The sequence below is a fragment of the Cavia porcellus genome, unplaced genomic scaffold (genome assembly GCF_034190915.1).
Source record: "Cavia porcellus strain 051 isolate PalLab524CR breed Dunkin Hartley unplaced genomic scaffold, mCavPor4.1 scaffold_14, whole genome shotgun sequence".
NCBI classification, from domain to species: Eukaryota; Metazoa; Chordata; class Mammalia; order Rodentia; family Caviidae; genus Cavia; species Cavia porcellus.
In genome coordinates this window covers 17,487,146-17,499,082 of record NW_026947497.1, presented here as the reverse complement: position 1 = coordinate 17,499,082, position 11,937 = coordinate 17,487,146, and the positions used below count along the sequence as shown (strand labels likewise).

At 35.8% G+C, this 11,937-nt stretch overlaps 1 long non-coding RNA gene across 1 annotated transcript in view; it reads right to left on the bottom strand.

Moving 5' to 3' along the window:
* Positions 1-514: 514 nt before the first annotated feature.
* The window catches only part of LOC106029190 (uncharacterized), a 33,180-nt gene continuing 21,757 nt past the window's right edge, over positions 515-11,937 (bottom strand). Inside the window, exon 3 of the long non-coding RNA XR_001202859.2 lies at positions 515-1,075. This is a non-coding gene — a long non-coding RNA (uncharacterized LOC106029190). The remainder of the gene's footprint in view (positions 1,076-11,937) is intronic.

Sequence of the window (11,937 nt, the reverse complement as noted above, 5' to 3'; positions counted from 1 at the left end):
AAGGAACTATGTACTGAGTTTAATACACTTTTTAAATATATTTGTGTAGGATTCTGATAGAGCAAATATCATGAAATATTTCCACTCACCCTTATCCAGGTTTCACTCCCTTTTATAAGAGGCTCATTTGACAATTTCTGAGCTTCCATGTCCACTTCTGGTAACTAATTTGAGAAAGTCTTCAGTTTTGAGGACCATTCTTATGATCCATGCAAAAAGGAAAAAGAAAAAAGCTGTAGGGCTTCTGCTGGCTCACCCTCCCTCACAAGAGTCAAATGGTAAACTTTCAGGAATTTCTAGAACCCTGCCACCCCACTGAGAATTTGAAATCGGCCATTGTGATGGCATCTACCCCATATAAATTGTCAAGTGCGATGAATCAGGACAGTTCCAGCCTCCAGCTAAGAGATGGTTAATAAACATTTACTAGTACCACAGGTCAGAGTCATTTTTCATAAAATATCTATTATATGATTTAGTTTTGACAAGACACTTTAAAATATTTTATATTTAATTCCAAGTCAATAAGAAACTCAGGAATGAATACTATTAAATGTAAAGAATGTAGGTCAATCAAATTGTAGACAATTAGGCTTAGCTATAAATAGGTGTGTTTATTTAGAATTCAGAAGTGGTGGTCTTCAAAGAACATTCATGAACATTATGGAGTCTCTCCATGCAGTTCCAATCTATTCTATTTTAAATTTTCTTTTCATTTTAAATGCAATAAAGCAAAACAATAAAACAACATAATGAAACAGAACAATATTGGATTTCAAAAACAAGGCAGAAGGTAGTGCCCATAGTTGTTATATTGCATATTGTTATTCTCTAAATAAACGCTCAGACACCAGCTTTAGGCCTGCAAAGTTGATCAAGCAATACAAACATTACGTTGCTTTTTTACTTCAGTTGCTAACATCTCAGCCTGTGTTTCTCCAAATAGGCTGGTTGCTTCCTGGGGTGAGAGGAGTTCCAATCCATTCTCTTTTCTTCCTCTCTGTTTTGAGGTGTTAGCTCTGTTGATTGAGTATGTAACATTCAGAGAATACATTTGTCTTACAAGTAATTTCACCTGTGAAAAAATTACATTATTACCCATTTAGCATTATAGCATTGAACTAAGACAAAAACACAAAGCAACAATGGTATAGCCGTGATATGGATTTACTGCTAATTCTGCAAGTAGACATGATGATGGTATCCTGAATCCACTTCTAAGATCACATTCCTTCTATTTCAACCTTAGTGTCATGCAGAAGATTGTATCTGCAATGTCCTCATCCTTATAAGTTTACATATAACTGAAAATATTATATGCCTGTCTTACAGACTATGAACTCATAAAAAGCAATGGCTGACTTTTCATTAACTAACAACCAGCAAAAATGTATTCAATAAATCAGTTGAAATTCATAGTCATAAACTTCCAGCAAATAACCAAAAGTTGTTAATGCTGTTTGTGAATGAACCTCTTCCAATTTTCTCTGTCTAAAATGTTATAGGAAAAACAAGTTTGTTTTACTACAAAAAGCTTTGGTTTCATGTTTAGGTAGAGTACAAGCTAACAAATACATGTTCACTTATTTTCTTGGTAAAAAATAAGCCCTTGGATCTCTGCATAATAAATTAGGGCCTTGTGGTAGAGTGCAGTTTAAGCTGGACTATGAGAGCATCTTCTGTGTTGCAGTGTGGGAAGGGTTCACAGTGAGGTGAGACATCTTAAACTTTTCTTTTTTCCTGGGTTTGGCTCTTGCTTAGTATCCCTCAGGAAATGAGCTGTTAAGGGATGTGCTGCCACATCAAAATTCTGAAAGAAGATACCTTAAACCACCAAAGTAAAGCTTCCTTTGTGGATAATGTAGCTGGCTGAGTATAGCACATTTCATCACTGACCAACAGAACAGAAATAACTAAAGCTCAAGTCTCATTCCAGAAACATTTCTGACAAAACAGTTTTCTCAACCTTCAGCTTGTGGTTTCACATTGGATCACTTCAGCACTTTGCTGGTTAAACAACTCTGATGTGAAATGTGAATCCCAGAAAGAATTGTTTCATCCCAAACAGCTGGAAAATTGTTAATTTTTGGTGCCCGGCCACTTGTAATAGATTCCAAAGGATCATTCCAAATCCCTATTTATTCTGTTCTAAAAATTGTATTATTCTGTAGGTTTTTTTAGAAACCGTGGACTGCAGTCTTGGTATCTCTTTGTAAATGTTGTCTCTCTTTTGATCAGAGCTATAAGCAAATAATCTAAGCTCAGAGCCAAAGTTCTGATGGTAGATTTAGGCATGATCCCTTCTAAGCACTGCTGTCTGCACTCCACAGAGTACGTAAGAACAGAGTTTCCAAGTCAGCTGAGGAAGGCCTCCAAATGGGTGAATTCTTGTCTCTTCTCTGATTCCCATCATCGCCATTATTTGCAATATTTTTCCAAATAGGTTCTTTTTCAATATATTAAGTGTCTTTGTAAAATTATGGATACTAAATGTTATATTTTTAAAAATTTGTTAAAATCATACTTTACTAACTTTATCTCTGAAAATGGCATATAGCTTTTTCTTAAAGAATACAAGGTACTAGAAACATTGTTACTTTCTTTTTTAATTAAGTTTTTTTTAATTTTATTTAAGGAGAAAAAAGAAAAAAAACAGAAAAAGGGTATAAGTTATACAGAATTTCAGAAAAGATAGACAGTAGGAAATCACTAGTTAATTACATATTGTCATCTTAGAAATATTTGTTGAAGTTACAAAATTAAAGCATATAAAGGGGACTTTCAAACAGTGAGACTGCCAACTGTTTTGTTCAATGATCCAACAAAACTCAGTCATATGGTTATCTATCTTATACACTTAAATATATATGCAGTTATATCTTTTAGAGAACTTTCTTTTCCTTTCTTTTGTACAATGACAATTACACATTTTGGGTTTTATTACTCCCACAGTTCTTATTACTTTTTTTTTTTTTTTGAAGAAAGTAAAACCAAATGTGACATACCAGGACAGAGTCAGTCAAATCAAAAGGATGGAAATAATACATAATGTAAAAACAAAATACAAGGTGATCAACAATGGTTACCATAATGCCTCTTGTTATCTTAAAAAGAATTGCCTATATCATCAGTTATAATAAAATTGAACAAAACAGTAAAGAATAAGACCAATAAAACCAAAACAAGGCAACAACTATGAAGACAATAAGATTCATTGTGATGCCCATTCTGGTTGACTATTATCTTCTTTTGAAGTCCTCTAATGTCTCTAATTAATTAAGTTTATAGGTACTTGTTAGATATACATGATGATCGCATTCATCACAAAGAGTTTGTACTTGTCCGTGATATATCTTGATCCCTTTTTATTTTTTTTCCTATTCCCCTCTCCCACGTTGAACCCCAGGGTGTGCATGAATTTGAGGAGTGAACAATCAATGAAGAAATCATTAGATGGTCTCCCAGCTGCCAGTGTGTGCCCCACTGTGTGAACCACTGTTTGATCCACTGTGTCTACACTTTCATCCTCTTTGGGAGCAGAGGAAAAGAGTGACGTCCTACTGCCAAACTCTCTTTCCAGGGAATCACAGCTGCCCAAAAGTGCATTGAAGTCAAGAAGTCCTTGCCCATGTGTCATTGATTCAGGATACTTTGAGGCTGTGAATTATAACACCTGTTCTGGCAGCATTCTAGTGCAGGGTGATCTAACCCAGACTGAATCACAAGCAAGTGAATCTCTGTGAGTCAAATAGAACTCATCTTTTCCTTTCTCTTCCCAGAAGTCTGATAACTGACAATCTCAGGAAACTCCCTCTGTCTCGGTCATCTCCTCAGTCAATTTTAAAATGCTAGGAAATGTTGGGAAAATGGTACATCCATACAGATGATACTGCTGTGTGATCATTCTTGGGGTTTGTGTGAATTCTTCAATACGAAAAAGCCCATTACAGAGCCCATTTATCTACCTGGTTTCAGGCCGGCTCCTTGTGAGGTTCCAGGATTCTGACACAAGCAGATGAAGAGGAAACAGTCATCTAACTTCTGATGCAAGTATATAGATTGTAGATACACCCGCAGACCTGAGCCACAGTGTGTCTATTACACATTACATGATGCAAAACCTTTTTTTCACACTGGTGGTGATAGTTTGAATACTAAGAATAATAAAGGGGTTTTGTTTCTCCTGTTACAGGAAAAATTTTAGCAATGTTTAGATGAAAATCACTATATTTATGTTTTTCTACTGTTTAGTCAATGCCAAGGAGTTTATATTATCAGCATTTTGTGTCACTAGTTAGCCTTTATCTTTGGATGAGCCTTAGAACCTATTAAAGAGTTCTTTCTGTTTCTTTCTTCCTAGTCTCCCTGTCCTTTGGGCTATTGTTTTATAGAATACTTCAACTTATAAAGGAATAGTCCTTCAGAAGTAAAGAAATGCAAGAATTTTAAAACCCTTAATTGCTGTTTGTTTCCTATCTTACGACACTGAATTCTAACTTAGTGCTCAACAATCCAAATTAAAATTCCAAACATTCGTTTATCCAGTTGTGATGCTGAAGGGAGGCTTAGTAAACCAAACTTAGTGTTAGTAAACTGAAGGCGTGAAAGCTTTCGTCCATGAAATACACTGACAGTAGACTAATAACAAGAAAAACAACATACACTTCATTACATGGAGTGAGCCTCCTACAATGCTCACAGTGCCTGTCCATGAAGCCACATGCAGGGCTGGAGCCTCTGGAGAAAAGGAAGGGGCATCCTACACACAAACTATCATACATCACAAGAAGGAAGTCAAATGCAAGAAGATAAAACATTATTTCCATACAGGTTAGGACCTGCTCTATTTTGTGTTCAGGACCTAAGGGGACTCTAAGAGTATCTGCCTACTTTTAAATAACTTCAGTTTTCCTTATGTAATAACCAATTAAACAGAATTGTGAGTATTCTTCTTGCCACCTACTAGATTCTCATTTAGTGAGGTACAGAATGCATACAGAATCATCTTTGGTCTAATTGTTCACAAATTTGTGATATTATGCTTTTAATTTACAGGGTAAAAGTGGAAAAATGACTCACAAACATTGTTTATGCTTCCTTGTGCTTGACTAATGGCCATTGTATAAGGTGACCCTGGCCAGCGCTTGAGAAAAGCTGCCAAGAACACACAGACAGTCCAAACGTCACCAAAGATAAGCAAGTTACAGTGCACAGTCTGGTGGCAGCAGATACCTACACGAAATTATTTCTCCAAATACAAGCAATTCACTTAGAGAAAGTGCAATTTATACTAATAAATATTCCTCTGGTAATTAACATTTTCTTAAATATCTTTTTGGACATATTCTGCTGGATATTCATGATTGGTCTGAGAAATCTTGCCAAATATTTTCTAATAAAGTAATACTATCAAAGTAATATTATACTACTAATTTGGTAATAAATTAAAAGCTATTATTAAGAAATAGTAGAACACATTAATCATGCTTTGGTTGAATAAATAAAACTGCAAAATCATACCTACAATTGTAGATATATTTGTGTGAATTTAACTCAGAGGTATTAATAACTTTATTAAGATAGGTGAGACACTCAACCAAATATTCTTTGGCATTCAACCAAATATTCTTTGCCACTTTAATATAGTTTGCTTTAATATGTGCTAACTCATACTTAGGATATTTAAAATAGATTCAAATAGCATCAGCGTAGAACTACCAAACTCTCTAAAGTTAGGGTTATGGACTGAATTGTAATTTTGATTGCTTGAGTGGAGATAATAGTTTTTCTACTTTCAGATTTTGAGTCAATGATATGCACTAATAGTTAATCAGAAGTCACTATATTAGCTAGCATTAACCATGGCAAATAAACACTTTATGTATTCATTTTTATTTTTATGCCTTTGTCCAAATATGTTCCCTATTTGTCTAATGGGTCCCCCCATCTGGCATCCTTTGTTCTATAGTGAATTTTGATTTGTCCTTCATAGCCTGGTTCAAACGTCAATGCTTTCCTTCACCCATCACTTTTAGAAAGGTGCTGCCAGTAGTATTGATATAGCTACAGATAGATACATATAGATACATCTTCTGCTCTATACTATAAGACAGGCATGGAAAACTATGGTATCTTTACATCCTTATATTCTGCAATATGTTGAAATATATCCTTCCCAAAATATGTGGAAGTCCTAACACTCAGTGCCTCAGACCACAATCTTATTTAGAAATTGAATTATTGAAGATGTATTAGATAAGACAAGGTCATCCTGAAGTCGGCTGGATCCATAATACGATGTGACTGGAGCTCTCCAAAGAAGACAGCCATGGAAAGGCACAAAGACAGAGAAAATGCACTAGGAAGGAGACAGAGATGGGGTAATTCAGCTAGAAGTCAAGGAACACCAAGGACTACTGGTCATCAATACAAGCAATGGAAAAGGAAAGAAGTCTTCCTCCCTAAAGCCTCAAAAGGAGAGAATGGTCACACTTCAATTATGGGTTTTTGACCTCCAAATCTGTAAGACATATAAATACATTTCTGTGGTTTTAAGTCACCTAATTTGTGCTGCTTTATTACAAAAGCCATGGGAAACTAATACATATTTCCAGATTCATGAGAAAACCTCCAATATGCTTGTGTAGAAGAAAGTGGCTTTAAGAATTTTACTTAATTATCCAGGAATGGTGGCACACACCGGGATTCCCAGCTCTCCGGAGGCTGAGGCAGGAGAATCCTGTGAGATCATTACCAGCCTCAAATACATAGTGAATTTGAAGCCAATCTGAACTACACAGCAAGACTCTGTCTCAAAAACTTTTACTTAATCAATTTAGATTTATATTTATGCTATGGTTTGGATCGGAAAGGTTCTTCAAATTGTCATGTGATCAAAAGGTGACTGGATCATGGCGGAGATTGGTACATGGATGGGTCCAGAACTGAGTTACTGTCAGGAAGCAGTACCTGAGTGGAGGAGGTGGGTCACCTGTGCAGTGATCTACAAGGGTACATCACCCTCTCCAGCTCCTCCCTGATCTCCTCCTTTATCTTTCCAATTCTGGGGCCTCAAAGATGTAAGCAGCTTCTTCTCTGCCATGTTATTTTCTGCCTTGGTGCTAGCCTGTCATGAGCTGTGTCTCTGAGTCTCCTCCTTTAGTCGTGGGTGTGGGCGACTGTGTCTCAGCAATCAGGAAAGTAACTAGGACAGCTTAGGGGCACAGCGTGAGATGGCTAACTTAGATTAGCCAAAGTTCTGGCTGGAAGAGTCAGTGACCTTCCATTTGATTCTTTTCTTTATCTCCTTTTCCTCTTTAAATCTCTTTTTTCTTCTTTCCCTCCCTCCCTCACCCCATCTCTTGTTTCCCTTCCCGTTTGAACAAGTTCTTTCTACTTCCCAGTATAAGAGTTAGTGGGAAGGGAAGCGAGAGTGATAAAAGAAAAATCAAAATGTGTTAAGTACATGTAAAAACCCCCCATGATGAATGTGTCCATTATGTACTAATAGAAAAAACAAAATAAATTTTAAAACATTTTAAAAAGTTTATGATCCTGTGTGAACTCATAGTCAATGTCATATTTTAATGTAGAGCTCCATCTAAAAAGTTGAGATGATAGATTTTTAGGACGTAGAAAACTTTTTCTATTTCTCCTTACCCCATAACTTACACTTGTTGCTCATAAAATGATAATTACTGTTAGTCATCAAGCTTATGTTGTTTTTCAACAGATGATTCATAAAAATAACACAATTGTTCATCTCCATATTTATCTATAATATAGATATTGTGTCTAAGACCCTGAAAAATGTTTTCCAAATCATTTTTACTCATACTATTTGTTCTTAGTTTTCTATTAATCTCTATTATCTTACACATACCTTACCTACATACCTTGCCTACAGGTATTAATTTACACATAAATTACAGCATACAGAATCAACCTGATATTCAATGCCAGAATGAAGGTCTAATCTCTATTTTAGTAATTGTATCTATAAAAGAGATGGAAAAGTTCTAGAAAAATTTGGAAAAAAATTAATTTTAGTCCCCAATGTTACAAGGGATACGTGTTGTATAATTAAAAATGCTAGAGTACACAGGGAAGGCAGAATGCCTTACTATTTATTGCTTAAAACACACAATTATGAAGTAAAGCAATTTCATTTGTGGACCAGTGAGAAATCCAGGGGTATAATGCATGAGTTTTGTAAAATCTTTCTGTATTTATGTTCCACAATGTGCAATGCAGTTGTGAAATCTGCTGTAACATAGAAAACTCTGCCTTCCTTGAGTCAGACTCCCAGTGTTGTGACATTTAGTGTTGGCCCAATAGATGTTCGCTTTTATTGTTACCTCTGCTAACCCAAGGCCTCATGCTGGAGGATGGCTTAGCTACAGCTGGGCTCCAAGCTCAAGGACACTCACTGAGTGTCCTCGTCCTATCCACAATCATCATAACTCTGCGTGATGTAAAATCCTAGGTCTACCACTGATTTGCTGAGGCAGCTTTGGATAAATTCTTGTTCTCCAAAGCTCAGTTTCTTCATGTATAAATGAGAATGGTGCTAGAGTCTGCTTCCTGTAAATGTTCAGGGCATGAAATGTGAAAATACGGAGTGCTTAGCATCGAGCTGAGCATATAATAATCACCAAATAAAAGCTTATTGTTATCATTAGCATTACTATTACTGGGACAAATAAGGAAGCTGAATGGAGGACAGTGCCTATTTCTTAGTGGACACCCTGTACCAACACAGTACTGTCTTCCAACAATTGGTAAGAATTTGCCAGCACAGCACTTGATTCTGCTAATAAAGTTTATTGGAATCACCATTTGTTTTTTCATGTATTGTCTATGTCTAATTTCCTCTTGAAGAATTGAGCAGTTGTTTAAAAAGAAGACCATGTACAGCATACAAATCCTGAAACGTGTATTATTTGGCCCTTTGCAAACTAAGCATGGTGACCCTGCACTAGGCCCTTGCTACTTAAAGCACAGTCAGGCCAGCAGGACCCTCCCTATAAGCTGGGCACTCATCTAAGTGCAGACATGCAGCCCCAGCTGAATCAGAATCTACATTTTCACATGAACACTGTCATGGTTTATGTCTGTGTCCCCCAGGCCTCATGACTTTGCATTGTTCATTTGTATAGTGCTTGAATTGATGATGTCAGTGCTCCACCCACAAAGGGGTGGAGCCAGGATGTGATGTAATGGCAGGAAGAAGGTGTGTCTTGCTTTTTGCTGGTTCCTGTTTGCTGTTTGCAGCCGCATGAACTGCAGCCCAGCCATAACTGCCTGCCTTGGAGTCAACTGAGTGTGGACTGAAACCTCCAAAAACTGTAAGAAATAAACCTTACCTTTCCCAACTTGGGCATCAGGTATTTTGTCTCAGCGACGAGTAAAAAGTAACTAAGACAAACACTGAGTATGTCACATGCACATTAAACACTGGAAAGCATTGCCCAGACCAGTGATGGCAAACTTTTTAGAGTCAGGGCCCATACTGCAACCCCAAACCCACTTTTGTGTCACTAACTGCCAACACTGCAATTAAACCTGAATACTGAGGTTTCACTTTAGAAAGAAACAACTGATACATCTTTTAAGTAAAACATATAACACGCATGCCAACCATTGATCTGAACTGTCAAGTCTGGGAATCAGCAAGTTTTACCTGAAAAGGGCAAGATTATAAGTATCTTAATATTGCAGTAACTTTGTCTTTGTTACAAGTACCCAGTTCTACTCTTGTAACTCAAAAGTGGCCATAAACAATATGTACATAGACAGGTATCGCTCTATACTGGTGAAACTATTTTCAGCCACTGAAATTTGAACTGTCATATAATTTTCAATGTCACAAAAAATTATTGTTTTATAATTTTGAACTATTTAAAAATACAAAAACCTTTCTTGGCTCACAGGTCATACAAAAATAGGTAGTAGTTAGGTTTGGTTCACGGAGATCATGGTTTGAATAGCTGAGGTGAAGGTTAATGTTCCAGCACAGCACAGCCAGTGCTTTGCCTCTCATTCAATCCACCCAAGACTGTAAACCCCTGCTTTATATTTCCTAGCTTCTATAGCTGTAGAGAGGTTGCTGTTACTTATCTAACCTACCCTAGAATATTTTCTTTTCCTCCTGTAGAATTTCTAACTTTGAATACAAAGTTTTTGTCAGTCGATATGGTGATATACCATATACTTTTCATTGGCAGAATAAAACATTGCACAGAGTTAGGAGTGTGTGTGTGTCTGTGTGTGTGTGTGTGTGTGTGTGTGTGTGTGTGTGTGTGTGTGGTATAGGGCTATCTACATGTATATCTAATGTATATCCATATTTATCTGTATCCTGAAGGAATAGGAAAATAATTTAGCGAAGAGTACATTTGGACCCCAATTCAAACCAACCACATCAAGTGTTTTGAAAGATATAGGCAGGGCTCAAGTTTCTTCAATTGATGTTCAAGCCTTAGAGGGATAGAATTTAGGAGTAAATTAGTTTGATGAAAAAATTTAGTTCGCAGAAAACTTTAGCATTCTGTTCAAACTTTATCAATGCTAAACTCAGAGACAAAAAAATAATTGTTACTAAGAATCAATAGAAGAGAGGACTCTATTAACAAAACATTAATAATTTAGGTTAAGCATTTAAGAAACATGAAAGTATTCAAGATCACTAGTAGCACAATCTACCTGGAGTATATGTATGAATAATCATAGAGAAAACATCTATCTATCCATAGATAGATAGATAGATAGGTAGATAGATAGATAGATAAAATATATAGATACGGATATACATGTTTTTATAATGTAGGTTTAATTTTTTAAAAAAATATGATTTCATTCATGTATTTCTTCATGTATACATAGAGGGAAAAATAAATAGAAGTATATATAATTGAAAATTTTACTCTGAACAAATGTACTAAAACAGGTTCTAACTTATTCTAGGATATTGTTATACCTTTATAGATATATTGATATTGACATACAGATAAATAATTTTTAATTTAATAACTAACCCTTGTCCCATCACCTAATTTTCTCTCTGCTTTCTAGGATAAGCTTATTGTGTGGGATATGAACCTTGAAAAAGACCTTACTTAATCTGACAAATCCTTTAGCTTCAAATCATTCACAAATAAAGTATTTCCCCTAGTGTATGAATGAGGAAGATTTCAACTACAAGAAACAGAAAAAACATATCTATCAGAAACAGAAAGAATAAAATTACCACAATTGGACTGGGAAATCAAAAGTTCCTGTGAAATAGGTTAAATTGAGAAAAAACAATGATTTGTTAGAAAGGTGTGTGTTATTGAACAATAGGAAATACTCAATACTGTATATGAAATTAGTATTTAGAAAATGACTACTAATAAATACTATCTCATCCATCTTCCAGGATGAACTAGAAAGTCCCTAATTAATTTTCAGGGAGTAGATACCATTGGGAAAGTCTACAATCATACAATGTAAATAAATATTCATAATATGCACATATGAAGCATCAGAAACATAATTAGAGAATTCAAGGCACATACTACAGTCAGAGAAGAACTTGGCAAAGTTTTGTCTTAACACGTTTTTGAAAACCAGTGATCAGACAGATGAAATTTTCAATCTCCATCCAAGATCCAGTCAATTTTCTTCTGAGGGGAACATTTTCAAATGGTCGTTACAAGCCAGTTAGAATACATATTCATTTGTTCTTTTCAGCTTTGTCTCTTGTTTGTCATTCTAGTACTAATTCACTGGTTTTTTTCTTCATATTTTTGATGGTCACAAGTCTACAATCATTCTAGGTTTCAACTATTTCCACTGGACACTGGACACTGGACAGCACGCCTTCCCCTCACAGTTGAAGTAGTTTGTCCTGTGGGAAATGGAGAGCTTGGGCAGGACCTGTTGCTGCTGTTGTTT